The 17,440-nt window shown below is 45.8% G+C and overlaps 1 non-coding gene across 1 annotated transcript; it reads right to left on the bottom strand.

Annotated features, from left to right (window-relative positions):
* Positions 1–10,021: 10,021 nt before the first annotated feature.
* On the bottom strand, positions 10,022–10,127 carry LOC147709503 (U6 spliceosomal RNA). The gene has a single exon (XR_015296888.1). It is a non-coding gene; the product is annotated as a U6 spliceosomal RNA (small nuclear RNA).
* Positions 10,128–17,440: the final 7,313 nt, after the last annotated feature.

Genomic DNA, 17,440 nt, shown 5'->3' with positions numbered 1-17,440 from the left:
AAGCCCATCAGAAAGCGACTTTGGGGGGCCCTTAGCTGGGCCCTCATTGGGCCCTCATTACTCTGGCGGTCGGAATTGAAATTGGCTGGTCACTCCAGCTGGATTCCAAAGGGCTCAGAGGCCCCAACGTAATCCCCGAGGATGACATTTCCGCCATGGGAATATGTTGTATGTTTCCGACAGGCTTTTCATGTCGGACTTTTTCCGACATGGAAAGCAGTCAGAAAGTGACCTTGAGGGCCCCTAGTAGGGTCTGCATTCCTTCGCGGCCTCCGGTTGGAGGCCAAGGGGGCACCATAGGTGCCTTCCTGTTAATCCAAGCACCGGGAGGCAGGTACCTTGAGGTGCCTGCCGCACAGTTTAGGGATTAACAGAATCTCACATTTCTTCAACTTTATGATACCTGGTGCTACTGCCGGTGTATGGCCTCCGCACAAGCTCCCATATAGAAATGCACTATACGCAGTCGCATTGTAATAGCGGTGTTGCGATTGCCAACCGGAGGCCGGTCGGTCCCAAGACCGCAGCGATGTCGGGTGGACATGAGTTCTCCCGACATCGTAATCAGGCCATAGTGTGAAATGTGTAAGCTGGTTCAGCAGGGGAGCTTTACATATTGGGCGAAATCCGAAAGGCTGTGCCAGCATATTCATTGCCCTGCATTAAGCTGCTAGGCCAGGTTTCACATTGCTAAGACAGTGTCCACATTTTCCCCCACTCTGCAAAGTACTGTTAAATGTCCAGTTAAACTGTCAAGGCCAAAGTTTTAAGAATAATAGAGAGGACAATTTGGAATTTGTGCAGTTGCACATGTTGCCACAATATAAAAAGCACCAAGTGCAGCAGTTTGTCGCCGGCCCAGGCCTCAGCACTTAAAGCATCTTTACTACATGCTACTTGCCACCTTGTCTTCTTTTTCTTCAGTCTTGCTCAAGTCTCCCTCCAACAAGAACCTCCAGGCTCACCTGCACAGCCTTACTGCAGTGGGCAGAAGCTGCCATTTGGAGCTGTGCTGTTGGGCTATAAGTCTGCAGTAGAGGAAGGACTGCCTGCCAGGCTGAAAGAAATTCAGCAAGTGGGCCATCAGCAAAGGTGTTGCACTGTGACTAGCATGTGTGCGAATTGCACACTTGTGCCATATAGTTTTACAGCACCCTTAGCCTAAACAAACGTAGCAGGTACTGCAGTGGGAGGCACTTTCAGGGGTGGTTAAACAGCCCACCCAGACCTGACTACAGCCTTCTAGTCAACAACCCACCCACACTTGGCACCAGCTTTCTAGGATGCAACCACCCTAACCTGACAACAGCTGCCTTCTAGTCTAGATTGCATCCTACCAAGACACAACAACATCATTTGTGTCTGTGCGGCACTCATCCACCCCTGTTAAAGCATCCTGGGTTGCATCTACTTCCTCACCAGAGACCTGGCAACAGCCTCATAATGTCCAATCCACCGAGAACTGATAGCCGCCTGCAAGTCGGCAATGAACCTAAAGCTAGCAAATCTCCTAGTCAGGACTGCAACTCACCCATGCCTGACACCACCTCCAAGTATGCAGCTAACCAACACCTGACAGCATATTCCTGTACTTCAATCCCTCCCACTGCTGACAACAGCCTCCTACTCGGCAACCACCAGACCTGACTACAGCTCCTAGTCTACAATCACAAGACCTGACTACAGCCTCCTAGTCTGCAACCACAACACCTGACAATGGTCTCCTGTACTTCAATCCCTCCCAGACCTGACAACAGCCTCCTTATCTGCAACCACCACATCTGACAACAGCCTCCTAATCTGCAACCCCCACACCTGACAACAGCCTCCTGGTGTACACCCGCCAGACCTTACTATAGCCTCCTAGTATGCAACCACCAGCCCTGACTACAGCATCCTAGTCAGCAGCCACCGGACCTGACTGCAGCCTCCTGTACTTTAATCCCTCCCAGACCTGACAACAGCCTCTTAGTCTGCAGCCATCAGACCTGAAAAAAGCCTCCTAGCATGCAACCGCCAGACCTAACAGAGGACTCCTAGCATGCAACTGCCAGACCTGACAAAAGGCTCCTAGTCTATAACCACCAGACCTGACAACAGCCTCCTGTACTTTAATTCCTACCAGACTTGACAATAGCCTCCTAGTCTGTAACCACCAGACCTGACAACAGCCTACTAGTCTGTAACCACTAGACCTGACAACAGCCTCCTGTACTGTAATTCCCACCAGACCTGACAACAGCCTCCTATTCTGCAGCCACCAGACCTGACAAAAGCCTCCTTGCATGCAATCACAAGACCTGACAACAGCTTCCTAGTCTGCAGCCACCAGACCTAACACAAGGCTCCTACCATGCAATCACCAAACCTGACAACAGCCTCCTAGTCTGTAACTACCAGACCTGACTACAGCCTCCTGTACTTTAATCCCTCCCAGACCTAACTACAGCATCCTAGTCAGCAGCCACCAAACCTGACAACAGCCTCCTGTACTTTAATCCCGCCCAGACCTAACTACAGCCTCCTAGTCTGCAACCACCACACCTGACAACAGCCTCCTAGTCTGCAGCCACCGGACCTGACTGCAGCCTCCTGTACTTTAATCCCTCCCAGACCTGACAACAGCCTCCTAGTCTGCAACCACCAGACCTAACAAAGGACTCCTAGCATGCAACCGCCAGACCTGACAAACGGCTCCTAGCATGAAAACACCAGACCTGACAAAAGGCTCCTAGTCTATAACCACCAGACCTGACAACAGCCTCCTGTACTTTAATTCCTACCAGACCTGACAATAGCCTCCTAGTCTGCAGCCACCGGACCTGACAGCTGCCTCCTAGTCTGCAGCCACCGGACCTGACAACAGCCTCCTAGTCTGTAACCACCAGACCTGACAACAGCCTACTAGTCTACAAAAACCAGACTTGACAGCTGCCTCCTGTTTTTGTAACCACCAGACCTGACAACAGCCTACTAGTCTACAAACACCAGACCTGACAGCTGCCTCCTAGTCTGCAGCCACCGGACCTGGCAACAGCCACCTAGTCTGTAACCACTAGACCTGACAACAGCCTCCTGTACTGTAATTCCTACCAGACCTGACAACAGCCTCATAGTCTGCAGCCACCAGACCTGACAAAAGCCTCCTTGCATGCAATCACCAGACCTGACAACAGCTTCCTAGTCTGTAACTACCAGACCTGACTACAGCCTCCTGTACTTTAATCCCTCCTAGACCTGACTACAGCATCCTAGTCAGCAGCCACCAAACCTGACAACAGCCTCCTGTACTTTAATCCCTCCCAGACCTGACTACAGCCTCCTATTCTGCATCCTCCACACCTGACAACAGCCTCCTAGTCTGCAGCCACCGGACCTGACAACAGCCTCCTAGTCTGCAGCCACCAGACCTGACAAAAGCGTCCTAGTATGCAACCACCACACCTGACTACAGCCTCCTAGTCTACAACCACCAGACCTGACAACAACCTCAAGTCTGCAAACACCAGACCTGACTACAGCCTACTATTATGCAACTGCCAAACCTGGCTACAGCCTTCTAGTCAGCAGCCACCACACCTGACAACAGCCTCCTGTACTTTAAACCCTTCCTGACCTGACACCAGTGCAACCACCACACCTGACAACAACCTCAAGTCTGCAAACACCAGACCTGACTACAGCCTACTAGTATGCAACCGCCAGACCTGGCTACAGCTTTCTAGTCAGCAGCCACCACACCTGACAACGGTCTCCTGTACTGTAAACCCTCCCAGGCCTGACTACAGCCTCCTTATCTGCAACCACAACACCTGACAACAGCCTCCTGTACTAAAAACCCTTCCTGACCTGACACCAGCCTCCTAGTCTGCAACCACCACACCTGACAACAACCTCAAGTCTGCAAACACCAGACCTGACTACAGCCTACTAGTATGCAACCGCCAGCCCTGGCTACAGCCCTCTAGTCAGCAGCCACCACACCTGACAACGGTCTCCTGTACTTTAAACCCTCCCAGGCCTGACTACAGCCTCCTAGTCTGCAACCACAGCACCTGACAACAGCCTCCTGTACTTTAATCCCTCCCAGACCTGACTGCAGCCTCCTAGTCTGCAACCACCACACCTGACAACAGCCTACTGTACTTTAAACCCTCCCAGACCTGACTACAGCCTCCTAGTCGGCAACAACCACACCTGACAACGGCCTCCTGTACTTTAAACCCTCCCAGACCTGACTACAGCCTCCTAGTCAGCAACCACCACAGCTGACAACAGCCTACTGTACGATAATACCTCCCAGACCTGACAACAGCCTCCTAGTCGGCAACAACCACACCTGACAACAGCGTCCTGTACTCCTCCTAGGCCTGACAGCAGTCTCCTAGTCTGCAACCACCTGAACTGACAACAGTCTCCTAGTCTGCAACCACTAGACCTGACTACAGCCTCCTTGTCTACAACCCCCAGACCTGACTACAGCCTCCTAGTGTACCACCACCAGACCTGACTATAGCCTCCTAGTGTACAACCACCAGACCTGACAACAACCTCCTAGTCTGCAGCCACCAGACCGACAAAAACTCCCAAGTCTGCAGCCACCAGACCTGACTACAATCTCCTAGTCTGCAGCCACCAGACCAACAAAAGCCTCCTAGTCTGCAGCCACCAGACCTGACGGCAGCCTCCTTTTCTGTGACCCCCACACCTGACAACAGCCTCCTAGTCTGCAACTACCAGACCTGACAACAGCCTCCTAGTCTGCAACCACCGGACCTGACAACAGCCTCCTAGTATGCAATCACAAGACCTGACTACAGCCTCATAGTATGCAACTACCAGACCTGACAACAGCCTTTCAGTCACCAACCACCACACCGGACTATGGCCTCCTGTACTTTAATCCCTCCCAGACCTGACAACAGCCTCCTATTCTGCACCCACCAGACCTGACTACAGTCTCCTAGTCGGCAACCACCAGACCTGACTACAGCCTCCTAGTCTGCAACCACCAGACTTGACAACTGGCTCCTGCCCTTCAATCCCTCCCAGACCTGACAAAATCCTCCTAGCTTCAGCCTTCAGGAGAAATGTCCAGTTCGCTAGTCCAGCCCAAGCAGCGTCACATCAGTTTGATACCTTCTGAGTAGAATAAAACAACAAAAATGAGTGACATTTGCACAATGCTCTAGTCTGCACACCTGTCAGTAAGAACCCCTTCTCTGGCACATAACGCACTGGACAGCGGTAATCACACAGTGTATCACAAAGTCTCTCACACATAAAGCTTCCAGGACCACAACCATAGCACTGGGCTGTGCTGAGCATGCATTCCTTCCCTACAGTAGCTGAACCAGGCGTAGCTAGAGCTTGTGGCGCCCTGGGCTATCCCTCAGATTGCCGCCCCTTGGGGAAGGGGGGCGGCTGTGGAAAAAGGTCAGTGAGCACTTGAAAGATGTCCGAGAGACACATATATTGCTGCTAATGGCTACCTCGATCATGCAGGAAAACAACGCAACAAGTAAACCTGATATAAATCCCACAGCTTGTTTACTGCAACACGTTCGCAAATAAATCTCATAACCACCCCCACCTGTCTCAGCTGCTTAATAGCCCTTCTTCAGCCTCTGTGGTGGTATTTCTACCTCAGAATGTATTCATTTTTGCAGTTTTCCCAACGTTGCCTTTAGACAGTGGCATCATTTCTAACTGACAATCGATTAATTAGATAATTATGATGGATGGGAAAACGTAATATATGCATGTAAGTTTATTGATATGCATACACTGGCGAGTCCTAGCTTCCTTGGATCACTTGTCTAGGATTATGGAGCAGGTCAGGCCTAAAGCACTGGTATGCCACAGTTGTCGACAGTCAATAAATCACAGTTATGAAAAAAGTCAGTGAACAAGATTGTACAGCCAGAGACATTCTTTGTAAAGGAAATAGCATTTTAAACGAGCGTCAAGCCTAAAATGTGCGGGCAATAAATGGATTGAAGAAAACGCAGCATTTCAAGCTCTGAATGTATCACCTGAAACAGGTGGAATAAAGCTGGTGACCCTGCAATACAGGAAATAATGAGAATGGTGTCATTCTCTGTGTGCAATGCTCTCCAATGGCAGTTTGGCACTGGCAGAGGGAACAGCGAATGGGGTGTTCTGTTTGTTACAGTGCTGGGCAGGACAGCACCAAGGTGTGCACTGACAATATGCATTCTTAGAGGAAGCAACTTTGGTAATTGCTTAATTTGAGCACCAGCGCTTTTCTTGAGCACCAGTTAAGGACATTTATGCATGAGGACGGAGATTAAGTGATTTGCCCAGTAAGAGGATGTTGAGACGACGCCGAGACTTGAACCTCCACTGCGAAGTCGGCAGCTCTGACCATTATTTCACATCCTCTCCTCACTTTCATTGTTATTCTATTTTAGGTGGCACTGACATAAGAAATGGGCTAGTGGAAGCTTCCTCCGGAAGAGAGGAGTGGGGAGCAATAACCACAACGGTCGGAGCCAGAGGATGGACGAAGACGTCCCTAATGCAGCGGCGGGACTTAGGCCGCGCCCGCGCTGCACCCTGCACACGCTCCTGAGTCCTGACCTGCTTTTAAGTTTTAAATGCAGAAGGCAGGCACAGTGCAACAAGGGCGGCAGTCGCGGCACTGGAGGCCCGTTGCGGTCGCCGCCGCCTTAATAATTTATTTGGGACACTGTGCCTTGTCGTTCCCAAGAATCCCAAATAAATTCTAAAGGCCGCCGCTGCCGCGACGGGCCTCCAGTGCCGCGCGACCGCCTCAAAAACAGTGCCGCCTGGGGTGGACCGCCCCCCGCCCCCAGCTACGCATGAGCACACACCCAGAATAAACTACCAACAGTGAAAGTCACGTTAATACTTTGCAATACAAAAGTAACATAGACACACAAAAACTAAACCAAAATACGGAAGGATGCTGCCTGGGGCACGGAATGGACAATTAAAAACAAATACATTGTATGCAGATTTTGCACACAGAGAAATTGTACTCTTGGCCCCCCTGCCAATGTCCATGGAATCCACAACTCCGTGAATATTTCATAAATAACAAAAGAAACCTTGCTGTGTATGTCACACTGTGGTCCTTACCTTCCCGCCCTTATTACAAGGAGCAACATGTGGAAACTGGCAGCCCACAAGATACAACCATCATTCTGCATGTCACCACAAGAAGGGGAAGAACTGGGAGGGGACACTACATAATAAACACTACAATTAACTACAGAAGGACTACCACCATGCCAAAGAAGGAACAAGACCCCACCAGCAGACCCTAAATAAGATTCATTCATCTCAGGTGTGCGCTCAGTTTATTAATTAGAGATCCAGTTTAAAGACCCATTCATCGGAGGTGTTCTTCCAATGTAGTAATTAGAACTTAATTCATAATGCAAAAAGGCACGTCGATTGTCTTTTTCCAAATTATGTGAAATAATAGAAAATTGTATATTAGAAACATATAGTGAGAAACAAAATCATAAAAAACAATAGGATTAAGAGTACATTAATAGAAATACTTTTTGGCTGAAAATAAATGGAATCTGTGGAACAGTTTTACAACAAAAAAAACTAAAAAAACAACAACAAAAAATAAATGTTTTTAAAATAGTTCAGTAACCCTATATTGAAACCCGGTGGAAAGACAATCTTTTACTTTAAAAAATCTAATTAATCTTCTTAGCAATATTGAGTATGCATTAAATAAATCATTTTCTGGAAAGTGTATGGCAAGAAGAAGTGTTTAGGGTTGTGGCTGTATTTTTAGGCCGGTTTCTAGACAACTTTATGTATCTAGAAGATCTTGTGATTGATACTGGTTATATCTCAGAAAATCAGATTATCATGTATAAAAATGTTATCTGGCATTATTATCCTGTCCTAAGTAAAGTTTACAAAAAAATCACCCCATTAGATATAGAGTTTCCATTATCATCCAAAATAACTATATTTAGGTCACAATATTTATGTCATATGGTATTGTAACAGTAATGTTCTTGTAACATATCATCAATTAAAAAAAAAAGAAGAAGAAATTCAGAGAAAGAAAGAGGACTTTGCGTCGGCCCCTGTCAGCCATTTTCCCTTGGCGTCGTCCCTCGACCTCCCGCCTCACACCACCCCACCGAACCCACCGCTGTTACCTGCACGGACTGCAGAAGTCAAGTAGTGGTTTTGTTATACTGCAGATCCGATGAAAGCTGAAAGCCAATGTGTGCTCCTTGGTGCGTTTACTTCAGTTAACCAACAAAGTTTTAATTGCTAATTTGTGACTGTTTCATTTAGGAAGTGGGTGCCGTTTAGACGCCTTAACTTGTCATAGAGATACTGTGCTATTCATTTACACACTTGCAAGTTCATTTGTTTTACTCAGCTTTCATGATAACATGCTAGAGTTACAGGCTTTCCAAATTGTAAAAACTGAGGGGCATATTATCAAGCTGGGCGTTAAAATTATCGCCGTTTTAGCGACAGAAAAACTGCTGCTAAAGCGGCGATAATGGGCTTGATAATATACCCTGGAGAATTCGAATAGAAGCCCATGTTCACACCAGAACATGAGTTTCTATTGGAATTTACAAGGCCATACTATCAAGCCCATTATCGCCGGGAGCATCTGAAAACAGCGAGGCCCCTTTCTATTAAAAATGATTCCCCAGCCCTCGGGTGCAGGAGTATCTGAAAACATCGAGGCCCCTTTCTCTTAAAAAATGATTCCCCAGCCCTCCGGTGCCGGAGCATCTGAAAACAGCGAGGCCCCTTTCTGTTAAAAATGATTCCCCAGCCCTCCAGCGCAGGAGTATCTGAAAACAGCGAGGGCCCTTTCCATTATAACATTTATTCCCCAGTCCTCCAGCGCAGGAGCACCTGAAAACAGCGAGTCCCCTTTCTATTAAAACATTATTCCCCAGCCCTCCAGCGAGGCCCCAGCTATTTGTAAATTACTCAGCCCTCCCCAGCCCTTCAGTGCCTCGTGGAAATGGCGTTGCAGGAGAGGGGCTAAGGCAAATACACAGGTTCTGGGCCATCCATGGGAGAGGGGGAGGCTAAGGTGAAGATGGTATGAGTTCCCCACATAACCTGGCCCCCATAGTGAGACCCATTCTTCCTTGCCCACTATGCCCTGAGTGAGAAGGGCTGTGGGCGAGGACTAATGCAAGCACTGTTTCTGGGCTACGTGGGCCCCAGGGGGGCAGAGGTGAAAATGGCTCATAGGCCTGAGCAACACCTGGCCCCCGGGGAGGCCGCTTCTGGCACACAATCACCCCTCCCCAGCCCACCATCAGCATGATTGCTTGGCAGGGCAGGGGGTCAAGGAGAGGCCACAGATGATTAACACTGAATGGCCAGCTGCAGTAAAGCTGCTTTCCTCTCCCTGTCAGTGCTCTCTGTGGACTGGTAAAGGGGGGAAAATGGCCCACAGAGTGCACTGAGACACCGGCCCTCCGGTCCATGCCCGAGTGCCCGCAGTGCCAAGCCGCCCCTGTCTAGTAGCCACTACCGCAGAGGAAGATGATGAAAGATGTTTGGATAAGATGCATTATTCAAGTTGCATACCAATCACGTAATAGTTATAAACTCATTTGGAATCACTGGGATGTTTTACAACATGATAACAATTTGATGGGGATAATAAATGAGACAACAATTAGGGCCAGATTACAAGTCTATATAAGGATAAATGTTGGTTCTGTCTGGTATAGAATTGTTTTTTTTTCATTGAATAAGAAACAGTAGTAAAAATACAGTTATTCAAACATTTGTGTCACAGTAGTTAATGGAAAAAAATAGGGGAAAACAACAAAGAGGCACACGAATCATGAATAAATCAAAGAATTGTATTGAAGAAAATAAACACTTTTTTTCTCTTTTTACATTGTATAAAAGACACTAAGGTGCTGTCACAAGTAATAAACTAAAATGGCGCAGGTGCTGAAGTAACAAAGTGCAAACAAGTGCTGGTTGTGAACAAGATATATACAGTGTTAAAAATATGGAAAGCTTCACAAATGTATGTGTCATCCTTGTGCAGGGGCCATGCTAATCTTCTCTGTATCATTCTAATTTTACTATATGTGCCGCCGAAGCGGTACTTGGACTGCCAGACTCATGGTGGCACGGCGGTGGCGGATGCAGTCACCGCCGCACAAGTGGCCTGACCGCCCGATTATGACTCGGGCATTCGGACCGCACTACGATCACTGGCTCTGCCAGGGAACCGTTATTCCCTTCAGTAGGAGAAGAGGTCAGAGGTCCCAATATGTTTGGCGGGACAACCACGGTTCTGCCAAGCATATTACGACTTTCCTCTCCACAAGGCTTTTCATGGCGCTCCAGCGCTTTGAAAAGCCTGGTGGAGAGAAAACAAAGGGGGCCCTATAGGGCCTCGGATATATGTGGATGCACACAAGGGGGGGCATAACATGTCCCCCCCCTTTGTGCATGCAAATAGGTTCCTGCACATCATGGACTTATGAGTCTATGCCTTGCAGGAACCTTGAGAGGTGTTCCCATTCCAATGCCTTTTTAAAAGGCACCGTCACCTTTTTAAGGGGGCCGAAGGGAAATTGGCATGCCTTACTCCCGCCAGACCAGTGGAAAGCAGTATTCAGGCCGGCAGGCGACAGCAACATTCGGAGGAGCGGTAAAGTCGTAAGTAGGCCCCTATTGTTTATGCAGGTGAAGACAATATAAAAGGTTTGATTGTGAAGACAGAGCATCCTCAGAAAAAACCTGCACCAACATTGTTATGACCTACAAAAATGGAGACATACCTATGTTTAGATTGTAATAACTATAATGGTGTTCCTCCATAATATGGTATCTAAAATATCATGGGCCACAAATATTGTGCCAAAAACATAGTGATGTCAAAATATCATGGGAGAAAACAATACAAGATAAGAATATCATTTTTTAGGGTCTTTATATCTTTTTTAATATAGTTGCGTAATAATGCATTTCTAATTATTTTGTTGTGTTTTATTAGTGTTTGTTTTGTGAATTATAACTATTTTAATGTTAAGTGTGTGCAATTTCTTAAAGTATTTTTTGATTTGGTAATATATTTAAAGATTTTTTTTTATTAAAACATTTTTATTGGTAAGATGTTGGGTTTGTATGCGAATAAATTGGGAAGTACTTTTTAATGTTTCTTTTTTATTGTTATAAATCATTCCTATTTTTAATTTTTGTTTGATTATTAGTTTTCAAAATGATTTTATTTGTAAATTGTTTAATAGATAACATGGTGATTATGTTTTGTAATTGTTAATTGTATTAGTGAGTTTATAATTGATTTAATTGATTTTAATAATGTTCAGATTAATTGGATGCAACATGCTTAATATTAATTGTAGTTTTGTAAATTGTATTATTTTTAAATTAATATATATTGTTAATTTGTTGCAGGTACTATTCTGTTATCCTGGAATTTTAGAGTTGTAGAGTGAAAGATTGTTAACGCTATATCTATATACATACATATATATATATTTATATATCTATCTATATATATATAGTCACATTTTCGATTAGTACATTTTAATAATGTATGTTGTAGATATTTGTACAAATGTATATAACACTTCCCCAACTGTTGCTTAATTTCTGGAGGGAATAGTCAATAAGGCCCCTAAAAGTCTAAGGGCCTGCCTATGAGTCTGGCAGTCCATATTCATGACGTGCTGGAACTTTTTGCTGTTCCCATTGCGTTGCCGGTATCAGGCAGCACCATGGGAATTGCAAAGGACCGTCTGCTGTATTACGAGTAACACATTTTTTATACGTAATACGGTCGGCAGTGCTTGTGCAGCTTTGGCGCAGCAGGCCGGCATTGCACCGTTGCTTCTGTGCCAAAGTCGCAATCAGGCCCTACGCCTTTTATGTGTATTTTTTGTTTTTAATTTTTTTAAGATTTATTTCTTGTGGTTTAGTTTTAAAAAGTATTTAAATAGTTATTTTTATATATGTATTTTTAGAAGAAATATTATTTGTATTAAATTATTTGTTTCATTTGAACAATTGTACTGTATATGTATTTGTGAAATATTTTATATATAGTGTTTTCACTTGTTATTAATAATAATGATTATTTGAGTTAAGATGTTCATCTTTATTTTATCATTGTATTTATTTATATATTATGTTTATTATTTTGTAATTTCTAATATATATTTTTTTATTTTATGTTTATACATTGAAACTTTCGTTTTTTTATAATACATGTAGTTTAATGTATTTTTCTAAATACACTTTTGTTAAAGTTATTATTTTGTTTAAAATGAAAGATTCATTATACTTTCCTATTTTGTGATGCTATTTTTGTCTTCCATTTCTTGTAGTCAATATTTTTCTTTTAGATATAACATATGTAAAGGAAATATTTTTGTACTTGATATGAGGCACCATTTTGTAAACATTGTGATAGTACCAATATATCTACCCAGGTCTTGGGGTCATTGATGGTGTTTATGAAGGGCTGGGTATCTGTTTGGAGCAATTTGTAAGATGCAAAAGTTGTGGGATGAGAACTCACTCACCTCAATAGAGAAAGTGAGGGAGCTGGGGGGGCGGGGGGAAGAGGAGCACAGGAGAGCTTGCAGAAGCAGGATGGCGACTGTAGTTCCAAATTGGTGTTGGCTTCTAGATTAGTAAACTGTCTGCCACAGGAGGTGCTCTAAGTAAGAATGGTAAACATCAGAGCATTACACACCGGTAGACGTAGAGAATGATACAGTGATAGCTGATGTCGTCAGCTTACCCTGCTCCCCAAAGGAGGATAACATGTTGGGACCAGACATTGACCAGAATACCAGTGCTTATCTCCAGGATGCCAAAGAGCCGGTCATCTTGCACACATGCAGCAACCCAAAGACAGACAATCAAATTGGGAGAAAAAGGAGAAATAAGGCAACAATCATGGGGGTACCGGAGGGACTAACGGGCAACCAATAAGAGAAAGCAAAGCAAAACAAACGTGAGGAGGCAAATCTGAGTGGGCAAACCTGAACGAGGGTGCAAATCCTATGCACCCACAAAAATGTTGCCAAGCAGGAGGCATGAAGTCATGGTTGAATTGGTGGTAAATAGGCCCTGTGAGTGCAGTTGACACTAGAAAGTCCCATGCTTGAGGTGGATAGAGCTGTAAGTTTTATACATGCCACTATCCTTCTACAGCAGTCTCCAGTCCTAACCCTGTCTATATCGGGTGAGTGAAACTCCTTCTCGAAATCTTGCACACGGTCTTAATATTCGAGGCACTGCATCCACCCTTTCACGTGCAACTTTCTGTGATGCAATGCCAACAGGTAGGATTTAGATACAGTGGTGGCCGCTAGGAAAAAGTAATGGTAGGGCAGGGGAGTGGGATTGAAAACAAAATAAAAAGTAAATAAAATAAAAGCTCAATTACCTGATTACGGCTGCTGCCTCTTCTCCGTCCTCCCTCTGTTTCTGGCTCCTGGCAGCACAGGCTCCCAGTCTCTCCTAAGCCAATCACAATGCTGCTTTTACCATCATAACATCAGTGTTGCGGTTGGTCTGAGTGGCCTTGTTCGGCGCTCAGACAGGGAATGCATGTTCTCCACCCAGCTGTGCTATACCGCCGGGTGGAGAAATGCTAAGTGTGCATGTCTGGTTGGCCGGGCCAACACGCCTGGCCAAACCGTCATGCGCACTTAAGTGCACCAACCACTCCTCCCCCTGCTCGTCACATAGCTTAGCCCCACCCGCCCTAACCTGGCTCATACTGAATGTAAAATGATAATATATTACTTATTAACATTTTGTTATTATCATTTTATTTTTCCTTTTGCACTCAGTGGAGTGACGCTCCTCTGCCTCAGTGGAGTAGCCGCCGCTGTTTAGATATGAGTGTAATGTGTTCTAAAATGCCTTTTTAATTCAGCCGCAAAATTTAGGATAGTTTTTATATTTAGAGGCGCTATATTAGTACAAGTTCTAGCCAGATACATTAATGTACCTGGAAGATTCAAAGGATCTCATGAACAAATTTCGAATTCTGAAAAATGTTGTAGTCTTGTGCTGTTAATTTGGTGCATGTGCACTGGTTTAAGAATAGGGTTATCATTCCTGCTGTTTACTTTTAGGAGATTACTTGATTGGCAAACATTTCAAGCATTTTTTGAGTTTGTGCATTTTCTTCCATTTTCTATGGGAATGGTGACACCATGCAAATAACGTACTGTAAATACTGTTTTTTTTTAAAGATTTTCCATATTCATTAATCAAAAGTTGTAATTGGGTGCAAAAACTGACCTCAAAACATAAACAAGAAGTATTTCATCAGGGTGGGTTTGTACCTCGAACAAACATAAAACTCGAAAACTGTCCATAAGAGGCCTTGGGCCCTCCATTGACTAAGCACTATCCCCAAAATGTCAAATGTCTGACCATGCTCATTGCTGTCCATTGGAATTTAGGTTTCTGTATCAAAATGGCTGCATTCATATCTGGTGGATTGACAGCAGACAGTATCCCTCCCCTTTCCGTTCTGAGTCCAGGTATGTTAATCACGGTGTTCCACAGGGCTCGTCAATCAGCCCTACACTTTTTAATATCTATATGAGCCCTTTGATCTCACTTATTAATCTCATATGATCAGCGTTGTAAACTATGTGGATGATACACAGCTAATTCTGTCATTAGAAGGGGATCCTTCGAGGACACCAGGTGGCTTTCACAATTGCATGAATGACATAACCAATTGGCTCAAATCAAACTCCCTGAAGTTCAATGGAGATAAGACTGAGTTCATATGTTGTCCAGCAAATAAAATTTCAGCCTCATTGCCATCTGATTCCCATCCAAGACATGGTTAGAGATTTAGGGGCCTATTATGATCTCGGTCAGAAACCCTCTGACCTGAGGTCGGAGGATTTCCAACTGAGATTGTTAGATTCAATTCCGACCGACTAATTACAATCTAGGCGGATGGATTTGAAACTGGCCAGTAATTCTGCCTGGATTCCGATGGTCTTAAAGAGCCTGTTGGCCAGTTGGAGACCGGCCCGAAAGCCCAATGGACGGCGTTTCCACCGTTGGGATTATGATGCTCGATTTCCGACAGGCTTTCCATGCCTGGATTTCCGACATGATTGAAAAGCCTGTTGGAAGGGAGGTTTGGGGGCCCTAACAGCGCCCCTTCCCCTTGCGGCCTCCTGTGACTCCCTGCTCCATGTGGCAGGCACTCTGAGGTGCAGGGATGAACACATCCTCCCATTTACCTATGGGAGCTTGTGCTACGCCCGGTGTACGGCTCCTATAGGGAAATGTGAGTATGCGGCCGCACCATGAGCAGACGCATCATAATTAGGCGGTCAAGTCTGCTGAATAGAGGTCGGTCGGACCCAATTCCACAATGATGTCGGTCAGAGGCAACTCTGACCAACATCATAATTGGGACCCTTTCTCCTGCCATGGGTAGGATTAAATTCCTTTCAGAATGGAAATATGACGGATAAAGCTACAATACTGCCAGCAGGTATGTAGGAGAAGGGGTTATTCAAAAAGGAATATATTTTTCCCCATGGAGAAATATATTTATAGGCAAAAATGCCACTGCAGAAATCAAATGAGATTTCCTATGGGGCAACTTTGTGTCATATACAGCTTCACATGACCAGGGCCGGACTGGGAACAGAAACCGGCCCTGGCACACTGCTCAGCTGGCCCCCCCTGGAGTGAGGGGGAGAGCAGCTGAGCAGTTTGCGAGCGCCGGTTTCGGCCGATTTTGTTACAGGGGGCCGATATTGCCGACCCCCGGTAACAAAAACGGCCCCCCAGGAACCCAAAACCGGCCCCCAGGCTAGCGGCCTACCGGGGAAATGCCCGGTGCCCTCTATGACCAGTCCGGCCCTGCACATGACAAAGATTTACGTGCCACAGTCTTAAACCTCCAGATACGCATGGCCTCACTTTTAGTGAATTCTGCTCACCACATTTAAGAACCTGGGTCGTTGTTTTCTGCAGCACTTTCTTTACTCACATGTAAAGGATAAAACAACACACTGGTTGAATGAAATCTGAGCCTGTGAGCGAGGGACTGATGAAGCATTGCAGATCTCTGCAGACAGAGGCAGGCACTCACTGCAGGCCTCTCTGCTCTCAGCCAAGGCCTCTCTGCTCTCACAGGACAGCATGTACAATTATAGCCATATTACTCCAGCAGATTCGATTTTCGTAACAAACACTTGCTAACTGGATTGCAATTACAGCAGAGAAGCAATTTGTGGCATTTGAGCAAAGAGTTCAGGAAATTACCCAATCATAGACTGATGAAAACTAATCTTAAGAGTCAGCGCCATTTTATGTCTTAAAATGCCAGCACGCGTTCCAAAATGTCTGCTCCTGGTCCCTGCTGGTTCACAGTCAAGTTAATGGAAATATCTTGGGGTACTGGGAGAACATTGCATGCTTCACTTAATAAGTGTGCAACCCTTACTTGTGCAAAGTCAAAGTCAAAGTCAAATGCTCTTGTATAGCGCACAAATCACCAAAAGGTCTCGAGGCGCTTGGCAGAAGAGAAATAGACAGCATCCATTTTGGGAGGGGGTGGAGAAGATTAATTAGGAAAGAGCCAGGTTTTCAGGCTCTTACGAAAAGCCAGGTGATTGGCGATAGATAGAAGATGAGAAAGCAGTTTGTTCCAGAGTTGAGGGGCTATGTAGGAAAAAGACCTACATCCATTTCTCGAAGTCCGGACCCTAGGCTGGACTAAGAGGGATTTAGAACTAGATATTAGAGCTCTGGAGGGTTTATACCGGACCAGTTTCTTCACTAGGTAAGAGGGCCCAGTGCCATGGAGGAGTTTGTGCGTTAGACTAAGGATTTTGATTTGGCTTCTTTGGCGCACAGGCAGCCAGTGTAACTCTCTAAGGTTGGGTAGGGAGGTAGACCTGGGGGGCAAGCCCAGCACCAGTCGTGCGGCGGCGTTCTGGAGCGTTTGAAGTTTTGACAGCAGACCCTCATTGATGGCGGCGAACATTGCATTACCATAATCCAAACGGCTGATAATTAGTTGCTGAACCAGAGGCTTTCTGGACTCAAGAGGTAGCCATTTAAAAAAGTTCCGCAGTTTCTGCAGTATACCATAGCAGGTACCTGATACTTGGTTGACATGTGCTTTCATAGAGAGAGCACATACGATCATGATCGTAGTAGTAGTGTGGCTCACTGGTTAGAGGCGGCAGACCCGAGAGCAGAGGACGGCCCGGGACCAGGGTTCGATTCCCGACGCGGCAGGTTTCTGGACCAGGGTCAGCGGACTCGATAATTCTCTCGCCTCGGTGCCCACTCTGATCAGCGATCACACTCGGCAACTCTGGGCATTAGCTTGCCTCATCTTCACTAACGGCCCCACCAGACCGCCGGGGATGCCTGGTCT

This window comes from Lissotriton vulgaris, chromosome 6 (genome assembly GCF_964263255.1).
Source record: "Lissotriton vulgaris chromosome 6, aLisVul1.2, whole genome shotgun sequence".
NCBI classification, from domain to species: domain Eukaryota; kingdom Metazoa; phylum Chordata; class Amphibia; order Caudata; family Salamandridae; genus Lissotriton; species Lissotriton vulgaris.
Note: the sequence above shows the minus strand (reverse complement) of the source record. Positions and strands in the feature narration are given on the sequence as shown.